This window comes from Trichosurus vulpecula, chromosome 3 (genome assembly GCF_011100635.1).
Source record: "Trichosurus vulpecula isolate mTriVul1 chromosome 3, mTriVul1.pri, whole genome shotgun sequence".
In the NCBI taxonomy this organism is placed as follows: domain Eukaryota; kingdom Metazoa; phylum Chordata; class Mammalia; order Diprotodontia; family Phalangeridae; genus Trichosurus; species Trichosurus vulpecula.
In genome coordinates, this window is record NC_050575.1 from 430,728,862 (window position 1) to 430,742,514 (window position 13,653).

The following is a 13,653-nucleotide window of genomic DNA, read 5'->3' on the forward strand; positions in this document are numbered from 1 at the left end:
CTATCTAACCTCTTGTAGGGGGAGATCAGGAGGATATAATGAGATAGTGTGTGGGAAGGCACTTTGAAAAGCAAAGCAATGCCAATCAAATGGAAGGGATTGTTATATTAAGGCAGCTTTGTGGCCTACTCAGCTCTCGCCCCTTTCCTTCAAGGCCAGCCTAATCCCAGCCACCCAAGCCAAGAGCAAATACACGGGTGGTTTTAGTCAAAACATGACTTTTGATTCCCAGAGGAGTCTGAGCTGACCCCCCTCACTTGCCCTGAGGTCCCCCCCCCAGACTTCTCTGAGTCATTTTTTCCAACCTACCTTCACCCTGACCCTCAGACACACCAGACCTTGCTCATGGTCAAGGCAATCCTGCTTTCTGTCTGCCTGGCTACTCAAAGAAAGGGAGGCTGGAGCTGGCCACAGTCTAGTTTCCCATGACACATTTTGTTCTTTTTAAAGTTTCTTTTCAGCCGTGGCTCATTCCAAGAGTTTCAGACCGGAGACCAACACAGGCGTGAGGAACCCGTGGCCTCAAGGCCACATGTGCTGGCCACACTTGAGGACACAGGGGGCCAAATGTGGCCTCGAGGCTGCAGGTTCCCCACCCCTGGACCAAGGTATCAAGGACATGTTAAATATCAAGACAAACCTAGTTCTTTGGTTCAGAAAATCATAGAATTCTCAAGCTAGGAGGGACTTTAGAGAACATGTAAGCATACCCTCTCATTTTATTTGGGAGAAAATTGAGACCAAAGGCCAAAGGCTCAAAGTCCCACAGCCGGCTCTCAGCAGAGGCAGCTTTTCCCTGGCTCTCTTGACTCTCCCTTCTATGACAGTCTGTCTCCTGAATCCCTTTCTCCCATTTTATATCTGATTGTCTGCCCATCAGCCTCTTCTTCTCGTATCTGTTAAAGAGCCACCGAGTTCAGAAGTTTTGGGGGCCCCGAACCAAGCACCGCTGACATGACAAATCTCCCCTAGGCCTTTCCAAATCTAAGTCATAGATTCAGAAGGACCCCAGCGGCCATCCCTCATTTTACAGATAAGCAAATTGAGGATCTGAAAGTTTATCTGACGTGTCACTAATAGAAAGGGCTGAGTCTCTGCCACGATCATATCCAGACTAGCCAGTCTTGAGAAGTATTGGCTAGAATGTGGGAGATAGGGTGATGTAGTAAGAACCAAGTAATTATTTAATCAGGGCGCTGTTATTAAGGTTCTCCTGTACTCCAGGCTCGGGGCTAAGGATGGGAGTGGAAAGAGCACTCGATTTGGAATTGGAGAATCAGAGTTCAAATCCTAGTGACCTTGGCCACTACATTTACTCTATCCAGGCCTCAGTATCCTCACCTGTAATTTCAGAATATTAGACTGCACATTCTCTACAATCCTTCCCAGTTCTAGATCCAGATTTGGGATAACTGGTTCATGGGATGGGGAAGAATGAAATCAGTAATGGAGCTGGTTATCCATTAGCCCAATGGCTCTCAAACTTCAGCAGTATGGGGACACTTTTTAATGGGAAAAAAGCACAAATTTCCATATGACAGGAAAAGTAATGTCGTTCCAAGGATAGAGAAAATACATGACGAATGATGGAGGGGGGCCTGGCCTCTCTTGTACCAGTTTGCTCATTTATCCCTTTCTCCTGTCTAAGAACCATTTCCCCTTCCCGCTGTCATTTTCTGGAAAGTTCTAAACCTTCCATGCTGGAAATTTTTTTCAATAAACACTTATTAAATATTTAGGACCTACTAAGGATCAGGGACTATGCAAGGGGCTGGGAATACGAAACCAAAAATAAATTATTCCTACCCTCAGAGAGTTTATGTTCTTTTCGGATTTTATGTCCTACATGTCTGAAATAGATTTCTCTGAGGTTCCCTCCATTTCTAACATTCTAGGATTCTGGGCAGAACCATAATTAGGGTGTGGCAATCAGGGCTCTGCTCCAGGGCTCTGGAATTTAGAGAGTATGAAAATGTAGTACGTGCACTCTTTTAGCAGTTTTGCAGTAACTAAATACTCCCCCTACTCCAATAAACCTGTCTTAGTTATTTCTGTCATTTTCACATCGTTAGATTATAAAGCTGACCCGAGGATAGGTTTCCTGTTGTTTACCCCAGGTGTATTTCAAGCACCAAAAATTCTCAGACCCAGCCTCACATTACAGGTGAACCTCAGTTTCCAAGGAGTAAATAGATAAATGGCTGCACTTTAGCTGGGGAAAAAGTAATAGAACAGCCACTGAAAGCAGGACCTCACTAAGATGAGCCTTTGATAGACATAGGGAGATGAACCATGGTACAGTGCCCAGTGTTCTAGACCTGAGATCAAATCCCAGCTCAGACTCCGGCTATGTCCTTTGGCAAATCACTTAACCTCTCTGAAACTTGGTTTCCTACTCTGTAAAATAAAGGCATCACCCTTGATAAGGACAGCTAGGTGACTCCATAGTGGATAGAGTGCAACATCTTGAGTCAGAAAGACCCGAGTTCAAATTTTGCCTCAGACACTTCCTAGCAATGTGACCCTGGGCAAGTCACTTACCTCTGTTTCCCATAAAATGAGCTGGAGAAGGACATGGCAAACCCCTCCAGTATCTTTGCCAAGAAAACCCCAAATGGAGTCACCAAGAGTCAGATGCGATTGAAACCACTGAACAAACCCTTGAGAACCTCTCAGATCCACCCAGCTCCAAATCTATGACCCTCTGATCGTCCAAGAAGGGGAGTCTATAGGGAGAGCACCAAGGGTAGGGGATCTCACCTCCCAACGACAGTCAAAATAGAAACATCCGAATAAAAGGAAAGGACCAACCTTGGCCATTATCCAAGAAGAAATAATTAATGAACTGCACCTCTAGGCTCCCTTGACTCATCACCTCACAAGGCACCTGACTGTAAACCTAGCTTCAAATCTATCTCTAGCATGGCCTGACCATGGGAACGGCAGAGAAGCCCAACAAGCATTTATTAAATGCTTACTGTATGCCAGGCACTGTGCCAAGCTTTAAGGACATGAAAAGAGGCAAAAGAGAGACCCTGTCCTCAGGGAGCTTGCAGTCTAATGGGAGGGACATAAAAGGAAGCTGAAAAGCAGGGAATGGAGAGGAGGAGGTTTCCTCAAAGGGGCCATGGTGGAGAAAGTCTAAAGTATCGGGAGCAGATCCCTGAGAGGAATGAAGACAAGGCTGGCCTGGGCTGTGTGGTCCCAGAGCAAAACTTGTAGAAATTAGATTGGGAGGAAGGAGGAGGACAACTGGGGATAGTCGGGGAGAAGGCAGATTTAGACTTCCTGTCAAGAGGAAGCTCCAAGCCACTCAGCTGTCCCAAAATAGAATGGCCAACCTCAGGAAACTGAAGGGTGCTCCACACTAGAAGTCTTTAAGAACACACAAGGTGGCCTGTGATAGCCGGGGGCTTTTCCCAATCTCTCCATCCCTCCTCAAACATCCCGTGATTCTATTTTGCTTCACCCTCTCAGCTAAGAACCTAGCCTCATATTTTACAGAAAAACAATGGAAGCCACTCACCGTGAGCTTCTTCTCCTCTCCTCCTCATCTCCCACCACTCAGATGCCCTCTGCCCCTTCCTCTTTCACCCATTTCATGAGATGAGGTGGCCTCACTCCTCACCATGGCCCACACCTCCACTGCACAATCCCACTCCATCCCATCTCTTCCAACAGATGGCCCCTGTGTCATCCCCACTATCTAATTCTCCCTGTCTGCTGGTTCCTTCTCTACTGCGTACAGGCACGCTCGTGTGTCCCCCCCCCCCATCTTTAAAAGGCTCTCACTTGATTATTCCATCCCCCTATTGTCCTATATCTCTTCTGTCTTTTGTGGCTAAACTCCCCCATTCACAATAGGGAAGATCTCCACTTTCCTCTCTTTTTAACCCCTTAGCGTCCAGCTTCTGACCTCATCATTCCACCAAAACCAAGTTACCAGTCATCTCTTAATGGCCAAAGCCTTTCCTCAGTCTGCATCCTTCTTACTCTCTCTGCAGCCTTGATACCATTGACCACCATCTTCTCCTCGATATTCGCTTCTCTCTAGGTTTTCAGGACACCTCTATCTCTCTCTGCCTCTGCGCTCTCTCTCTCTCTGTCTCTCTCTCTCTCTCTGTCTCTCTCTCTCTCTCTCTGTCTCTCTCTCTCTCTGTCTCTTTCTCTCTGTGTCTCTCTTCTCTTCTCTCTGTCTCTCTCCTCTCTCTGTCTCTTTCTCTTCTCTTTCTGTCCCTCTCCATCTCTCTGTGTTTCTCTCAGTATCTGTCTCTGTCTGTCTCTGTCTTTCTCTGTTTCTCTGTCTCTGTCTCTCTCTGTGTGTCTCTTTCTGTGTCTCTCTCTCTTCTCTGTCTCTCTCCATCTTGCTCTGTCTCTATCTCTGTCTGTGTCTTTCTCTGTTTCTCTGTCTCTCTCTGTCTCTTTCTGTGTGTCTCTCTCATCTCTCTTTCTGTCTCTCTCCATCTTGCTCTGTCTCACTGTCTCTGTCTTTGTCTGTCTCTCTGTCTTTGTCTCTCTGTCTCTCTATGTCTCTGTCTGTCCCTCTCTCTGTCTCTCTCCATGTCTCCCCCCACTTCCTGGTTCTCCTCCTACTTCTCTGACAGCTCCTTCTCTGTCTCCTTTGCTGGATCTTCCTTCAGCTCACTGCCCTCTAACCATATGTAGTAGCAATTTAGATTTAAAGATCTTTCCCACCCATTCATAGGCCATGTGACCTGCTTACGTCACAGGAAGCCTAAGTCACATGTAGTGGGAGGAGCTTCCTAACAGGAAAAGGAAGTTATGTCACAGGAAATGCTGAGAGAGAGGGGGGGGCGGGGAGGGTGCCATTGTGGCTGCCAATGGCCGCCCTCGTGATGCTCGGAGCGGAGCAGGCTGGCCTAGCCCCGCAGGGGACGCGCGAGGCTCCGTGCTGTGATGCTGTGGACCGAATGTCTTACTGCTCTGGCAGACGGGATAAATGGCTCGGGGGATCTGGCTCTGCTAAAATGACCCCCTCCGCAGGAAGCCCTCTCCAACCACCCCCACCCCCACCCCCATTGTGGCGCCTTCCCTCCGTGGATTATTTCCTGTTTCTCCCGCTGTTTGTACGCGTTTGTTCGCCTGGGTCTTTCATTAGATTGTGAGCCTCTCGAGGCCAGAGTCCGTCCTTTGCTTCTTTTTGTGTCCCCAGCACTTGGCACACAGTAGGCATTTAATAAATGCTTTTTGCCTGGCGGGCAGGATGGGAGGTGCGATGATTCCCGCTCCGTTGGAGGATGATGTCAGAAGTCCCCGGGATTCTCTGAAACACTAGCCTTGCCCCCTGAGACCGGCATCCGCGGTGCAAAGGTCGGAACCAGCCGGGTCTGACCCAGAACGCCGAGGATGACACAAAAGAGAAGAGCCTAAGCGAGCGCAGGCAGAGCCTCTGCTTCCGGTGAGCGGAGTGACGTCGGAGGCCCCTCCAAACCTTAGCTGTGAGTGGTGGGAACCCCAAGACGAACGGCGGTGGAGAGAGACAGCTGCTCCGAGCCGCGCCTCACAAGGATCTGCGCACTGGAAGGGACTGAATGCACGTAGTTAATGGGCGTTTTATGGGATCGCAGAGCAGCGCGAGCTTGTAACCGCCTGGGAGGGATGGAGGAAGGCTTCATAGAAGAGGGGGCATTACAGCCCAGCCTTGAAGAGTGGGAAGAATGTCGACCAACAGAATGAGGAGTTGGGGGAAATCATCGGAATAAGGAATTGGGATCAGACTGAGCAGATTCTGGGAACGGTGAATAAAGAGGGGAAACACGATAGGGAGATACATCTGTCTTTGCACCCCAAAGCCATGCCTTGGTACAACGGGAAAGAAGCTGAATTGGGGGTCAGAAGGCTTGAGTTCAAATCCAGGTTTTGCCATTATCGCCTGAGTGACCTTGAGCAAAGCCCTTAACTTCTCTGTGCCTCAGTTTCCTCATCTGTAAAATGATCCAGAGAGGAAAATGTCAAACCATTCCAGCCTCTTTGCCGAGAAAATCCCAGATGGGGTCACGAAGAGTTGGACACGACTGAAACAATGGAACAACAAAATTCAAACCCAACCAGCACTGCAGCAGAGGTTGGAAGGGAGGAGTGTGGAGGGTAGAGAGTGGAGGATGCAGGGTGAGGAAGAAAGTAGTCTAGGAACTTGACTGGTGGCCAGCAGGGGACTATAGGCTTTAAGAAGGCTGTGCTCTTATGGACCCAAGAACTTGGTATTATAGGAAGAACACTGACTCTGAAACAAGAGGACCTAGATTCGAATCCTGACATTGGAGCTTATACCCAAGGTGACTTTCTCTAAGTTTCTTCTTTCCTGGGCCTCAGTGTCCTCTTCTGTAAAGTGACGGTGCTGGACTAGATACTTGCTGAGGATCTTGGATCCCATGAGCCCAGTGGGGACGAGGCTGGTGCCTCAAGGAGAATTACCCCTGGTGGACATCACAGATCTGCACTCCCTGGCTGGATACTGAGGATCACGGCCTGCAATATAGTAGACCTTAGAAAGGGAGCCAACTGGGTTAATTTGTGCAGCAGAGACACTACATAATATCCATCATCTGTCTATAAATCAATAAAACAGCATCTTTGAGTATTGAATATTGTAACTCCAGGCATAATGCTGGGTAATAGAGATGTCAATCAATAAACATTTATTAAGTGCCTACTGTGTGCCAGGCCCCTCCATTGCACATGATCAGGAGTTTCGAGAAGCACATTCATGAAGCATCCTTGGCAGTGACTCCCTTGGGCAGCAAATGTGGCACGTTTCTAAAAACTGAGCCCTCAAAGCCAGTCCCAAGTAACAAATCAAATAGTCTCCCTCCATCCAGAATGTTGGCCAGCTTCACAAGAGGACACACCTGGAGCTGAAAGGAGCCTTGGCAGCCCTCCTGGGATCCCTTCATTTTGAAGACAAGAAAGCCAGGGCCCAAGGAAGCTAAATGACTTCCCAAGATCCCTCAGGGAGCCGGTGCTTGAGGGTTTGAACCCAAGGCTCTCTACCTCCAAAGGAGCATCTGTCCTTTTCACCATATAATACTTTCTTTGACTTTCAGAATAAAAATAAATGACTAAGAAGAAGAAGGCCAGGGTCTTTCCCAATTCTCTCTATTAGGGCTAGAAAGCAGGGCATTTGTTTTATAGGTGAGAAAACTGAGGCCCCAGGAGGTTAGTCATTTTCCAGAGCTTTCACAGGTACTAAGTGGGGGAGATGGGGTTTGAACCCAACTTCTTCTGACCCCCAAAGAGTCTGCTTTTTATGTTAAAAATCGTACCCTGGCCAAGTTCTTTCCCAACTCTCTCCATTATCCCTTTTAGGATGACAAGGTAGAGGCAAGATCCTGGCCACTTCTCCTGTTGGGAATCTCATAGGATTTCCTCTGACATGCATTGACTTGCTTTGCAAACACAAATCTTCTTTATACGAGCAAGGATTACTGGATTAGAGTTTGTTCACACATAACTGAAAATGAAGTCAATAGAGCCGAATCTCTGAGTTGGAAGAGAGGTCATCCTGTCCAGGCCCCTCCCCCATCCAGCAATTCCCCCTCCAACAGAATAGCTTGAATTCTACAGTGTTTTAAGGTTTGCAAGCCAATTTCTATACATGATCTCACAGTAGACCTCAGGGTGGGTGCTGTTACCATGATCCCCAATTTTGCGTTGCTCTTCAGTAGTTTTAGTCATGGCAGACTCTTCGTGACTCCATTTCTTGGGTTCTCTTGGCAAAGATACTGGACTGGTTTGCCATTTCCTTCTCCAGCTCGTTTGACAGATGAGAAAACTGAAGCAAACGGAGTGAAGTGACTTGCACAGGGTCACACAGCCAGTAAGAGTCTGAGGCTGGATTTGAACTGAGGTCCTCCTGACTCCAGGATCAGTGTTCTATCCACTGCACACCTAGATAAAGAGACTTTCCCAGGGTTCCACAGCCAGCTAGGCTCAGAGGCAAGATTTGAACTCAGCCCTTGACTCTGAGGACTGGCCCTTACCCACTAAGCCACACTGCCCCTCACGTAGGAGGGATCCGGACTCCAAACCAATGGATCTGACTGACTGATACCCCATCTATTTTTTTCAACTTCATTACATAACAAAGGGGAAATCATCTCAAATGTTCCTGGTCCTCACCCTTCCTGCTTTAATTTGCTTTCTTTATAGTTAAGACACTTAGAGAAAAAAAAAAATTTGTTTCGAGTTTTAAAAAAATGACCTTAGAAAAAGGGCCTGCCTGTGAAGTCTGATAATATACTTCCTGCTCTCTCTTCTCAGTCTTTAAAACTGAAATTCCATCCTAATGGGCCCGACTTAATCACTCCCCTTGGCTGTGCTTGGACGGAAGCAACCTTCACGAAGTTCAATCACCCAGAAATCAGCTTTTGTGGAGGCACCACTGGCCTCTCTCTGCTCCACGTGCTCCAACGAGAACCTGAGAATGAGCCCTCTCATCTGGCCCCACCCGAGCTGGCCAATCTGGTTTCCCACCCTTCTAAAAGAACTCTCTGTTCCCCTCGGGCTGCTCCCCTCACCGCCCCCACTAACACACCACCCCCCCCCAACACACACACGTGAACTCCCACCAGTCTGCTTCCCTAGTGTCCTCTCCACCCACAACTGTCCTGCCTTTTCTCATTTTATTCCCACCACCTGTAGTCCCATCTCCCTCCTCCACACCTTTGCACAGTCTGCCTCCCCTCTTCCTGACCCCTGCCAGTGCTGGAACATCCTCCCTCCTTGCCTCCCGCCTTGGAGTCTCCAGCTCCCTTCAAGGCTCAGCTGTTGTGTTACCTTCTGCAGGAAGCTTTTCCTCTTACCCTGATTACTATCCTCTCTCATTCCTCAGAGACATATCTATTTATCTTTTTGCCTTCTGTACCACAGACAGAGCCTAAATTCCTTGAAGGCAAGGTCTGTTTTAAGCCTGTCTTGGCATCTCTTAGGCCAGTACTGGGCCTCAGCAATCTGATTACCCATCGGGCCCTGTGCTGAATGGCAGAATGGGGGAGGGGAGGAGTGAGAAAGAGCTGTCCTCTCAAATCAGGCCCTCGAAGATAAGGAAACATGGTGTTTGTCTCACCTCAATGTCAACCCAGCCAGTCTCATTCACCCAAGCTGTTGCTGATTGGAAGCCCAGGAAGGGGGAGAGGAGGAGGGAGGGAGGGAGGGAGAGAGGAGACAGAGAGACAGACAAAGAGAGACAGAGAATTAGTTTTTCAAACTGTGACATTTCACCATAATGTGCTATCTGGTTGGGGGCTCAGAGCTAAAGAAGAATAGCATTGATACACTTTTATACCTTCTCAATGCAGTCTCTCTCTCTCTCCCTCTCTCTCTCTCTCTCTCTCTCTCTCTCTCTCTCTGCCCCCCTCTCTCTCCCTCTCTCCCTCTCTCCCTCTTTCTCTCTTCCCCTTCCAGCTTTTCCTCATTGCCTCCTCTCAAGTTTATTTTAATAAATGAGAGCCATCACCAACTTTTATCACAAATGCCACTTAAAAGAACAAAATAAATGTTTGCATGCAAAAGAGTGAGCAAACTTAGAAGAATCAAGGATAAACCATCTCTCCCATGGGAATGCATTAGGCTTCACTCCCTCTCTGAAGAGAAGAGAAGAAAGAGGAAAATGAGAAGGACAGATCCCCTGCTCCCCCAGATATAACCGGTTTCAGTAATATAGTGTCCACTGTGTGTTTTGTGCATGATTTGATTACACTGCTTCATTTACAGGAGGCCTTTCTATAGTCTTCAACACTGTTAGCCTCTGTTTTCTCTTTTCTACCTTCTTATCTCTCTTGGGTTTCACAACTCTGCTCTCTCCTGATTCTCCTCCTACCTCTCTGGCCACTCCTTCTCCATCTTCTTTGCTAGGTCTTCCTCCAAACCATGTTCGCTAATCCCCAAAGCTCTATCCTGGGCTCCATTCTCTTCTCTCTATATACGATTTCACTTCATCTCTATGCTGATGACTCCAATTTATTTATTCAGTCCTACCCTCTGATGACCTCCAGTCTCACATATCCAACTCCACACTAAACATCTTGCACTGGATGTCTTAAGTCATCTTACATTCAAAATGCCCCAAAGTGAACTCATTCTCCTCCCCTCTAAATCTCACCTCTTCTTGACTCCCCTATTACTGTCAAGGGCAGCTTCATTCCCTGAGTCAGCCAGGCTTGCAGCCTAGATGTCGTCCTCGACTCCTCACTATCTTTCCCCACCCCCATGCCCAATCTGTTGCCAAAACCCCGCACTTTTATCTTTGTAACATCTCTGGCACATGTCCCCTTTTCTCCTCTGACACTGCCCCCACCCTGAGGTAGACCCTCATCACTTCACACCTGAGCTATTATAAGAGCTTCTGGTGGGTCTGCCTGCCTCCAGGCTCTCCCCACTCTAGTTTAGCTGCCACTCAACTGTCAAAATCTTAAAGTTCAGGTCTGACCACCTCCTACTCAATATACTGTAATGGCTCCCTATCACCCCAGCACATCTCCTGCTCAGCATTCGAAGCCTTTCATATACCGATGGCTTCTCATCTTTCCAATTTTCTTATACCTTACACTCCTCCATGCACTCCGTGATTGGCTGACACCGACCTTTCTGCTCCTCAAACAACAACCTTCGTCTACTGACTCTGGGCATTTTCACTGGCTATCTCCTGTCACTGGGTTCTCTCCCCTTATCTCCACCTCTGGAAGCTTCTCTGGATCCCTTCTAAAATCCAACCATCTACAGGAAGTCTTTCCTCATTCCCCTGCATTCTAGTGCCTTCTCTTTTCTGATTATCAACGTTTCCAATATAGAGAGAATCTGTACCTTATCTGTTTGTACCTTGTCTCCCCCACTAGGTTGTTAGCTCATTGAGGGCAGGGACTGGCTTTGTCTTATGGTTGGGGCAATGCCAGGAATTGCCAACCACTTTGGCTTGAGTTCCTGTTCTCTAGAAACTCTACTGAGAGTGGACCATGAAAGGCTGCCAATGGGGATTCCACCTCCCCACCGAAGCCAAACATTTCTGCATTCTGAATGTTTTTCCTTCGAAGGATGGGATGGGTTCTTCTCACAGTTCTCTGGATACTGGAAGGAGATTCCAGATAAGCCTAGAGAAACCAGCTCTAGATTTCTTCAATTTTTGGAAATGGAGCCCAGATCTCCAAAAACATCTTTCTCGTACTTGGATTGGAGTAATCCAAAAACTCAATTACATTCAAAGCTTCCCTGCCAGTCATCTCAAAAGCCAGCAGCAACTCTCCCATTGCCAAGTGAATTTATACAGAAAAAGATATGGGCACTTATTCAAGTTTATCATTGCATTTATTTATAATCTTCTGATGACTGATTCAAGGGGATTTGTAAGCTAATTTTTTCCTCAAAGCTGTCAGGTTTAACTATTTCATACAAGCCCTATGAGAGAATTTCATTGTTAGCTTTTCATATTTGGGGGACAGTGTGGGGTACTGGGGAAAGCCTTAGACTTAGAACCAGAAGACAAGTAACTGAGTGACCCTGGACAAGTGATCACCTTTCTGGGTCTCACTTTCTTCATCTGTAAAATGGAGGTAATCATATATCCACTCCCACTACTAGGGTTATTGTGAAGATAGAGTGTCTTGCTAATGGGAAATAACTTCCTATCATCATCTTCATCCCACAGCTTCCCTGGTTTCCTTCAAGTCTCAGCTGAGATGATCAGAAGAAAAGCAGAAAATAGGGAAAAAACTTGCATAGACCATCTTCCAGATAGGATATGATCATGACGTAATACTGCTATTACATAAGAATATGAGCTGGTTGATTTAGAAAAACATGGAAAGACAAGAAGCTCTCCACCTCCAGAGAAAGAATGGAAAAATGGAAGTGTGCATTGTATGGTCTTAAAAAAAAAATATATATATATATATATATATATATATATATATATATATATATATATATATATATCTGCATGTGTGTATGTATGTGTGTGTATATTCATAGATAGGTATGTATGTGTATTCACGTTTAATTGTAGCCTTGGTGGGGAGGGACAAAAAAATAAAAAGTGTGCAGCAGAGAATAAAAGAAAACCTAGAAGGAAGCATAGAAAAGCTGAGTTGCTTTGAAAACAATATGTAGGAATTATTGCATAGGTTTTGTGAAATAGAAGTTTATTATTTTATATTGAGTCTTCTCTTGTGTTCTGTTGTATACATGGAAACATTCTTTTTTTTTCTTTCTTGTTTTGTTTTTAAGTTTAAAATGAATTTTAAAAATGTTAAAAAAGAAGCCATTCCCACTTCCCTTCCTGTCTCTGGGTTTTGGTTCCTTCGTCTATAAGATGAGGTGGGGAATTGCTCTAATGGACTTTGAAGTTCCATGCAGCTTGACATCAGTGGTCTTTACAACCCTATAACCACCAAGCAGATTCAGAGAATGTCGGGGCTGGAGGGCACCATAGAGAACACAGGAACCAATGCCTTCATTTACAGATGAGAAGCCAAAGACCCAGAGAGGTGAATGTCTTGCCTGAGGTCACTCAGGTAATAACAATGCAGTCAGACCAGCGTATTGGACCAGTACCAACGTCCACCAATTTGTGACTTGGCCAAGTCATAACAACAGCTAATGTTTGCAAGGTATTGTCGAATTCTATGGCCCCTGTTGGGGGGGATGCCAAAAGTATGCTGATCCCCATGGTACAGATAAGGAAATTAAGACCCAGAGAAGTGATGGGATCTGCCCTGTGGCTGCACGTGGGTGAACAGACCACTAGATTTGAGTGAGGAAGAACTGGGTTCAAATCTCACCTCAGACACCTACAAGCTGTGTGAGCTTTCACAAGTCATTCAACCTCTTTAGTTTCGTTCCCCTCAAATATAAAATGAGGGGGTTAGACTCAGTAACTGTAATGGCTCGAAATCTCTGACTCCATGATTCTGAGTGTCAGAAGTGGGATTTGAACTTGAGTCTTTCTGACTCCAGATTCAGCCCTAGAGCCTGAAGGCAATTCAGTGGAATAGGAGACAGAAGAGAGTAGATACAACAGAGGACAGTTCTCCCCAGATAGAGCTGAGCCATGATGGTGGTGGCCCGTTCTCCAGAGGCAGTTCTGCCCAAGGTCCCCAAAGTTTGGTGGGGAGAAAGAGCCTGGGAGAAGGGTGCCATAGCAATGGAACTCTAAAGGTTCCTAAGGCCTAGGACTGTGTGAGGACAGTGAGTCAGGGGATGGCTTTAGGAGAGACTTTCCCACTCCATGTAATGTTAGCACCTGGTGACATAGCTACACCTTCCTCACCTTAGTTGCAACTCTGCTCAATGCAGTGGACCACACTACCCCTGAATAGTCTGTCTTTGGGCTAGGTCCAGCATCTTTCAGTTCTGTGATGCTCAGAGCCCACCAAATGATGCCTCCTTCTCTCTCTCTCTCTCTCTCTCTCTCTCTCTCTCTCTCTCTCTCTCTCTCTCTCTTTCCCTCTCTCTTTCTCCCTCTCCTTTCTCTCTCCTTCTCTGTCTTTCTTTCTCTCTCTTTCTCTCTCTCTCCCTCTCCCTCATCCCTCTCTCATCTATATATGGTCATCAATAGTTTTCAAAGAAATGTATGAAAATCAGAAATTCCTTTTCTAAGAAAGTTTTCTTTAGAGTAGTGGCATACAGTGGAAGGTTCCTGAA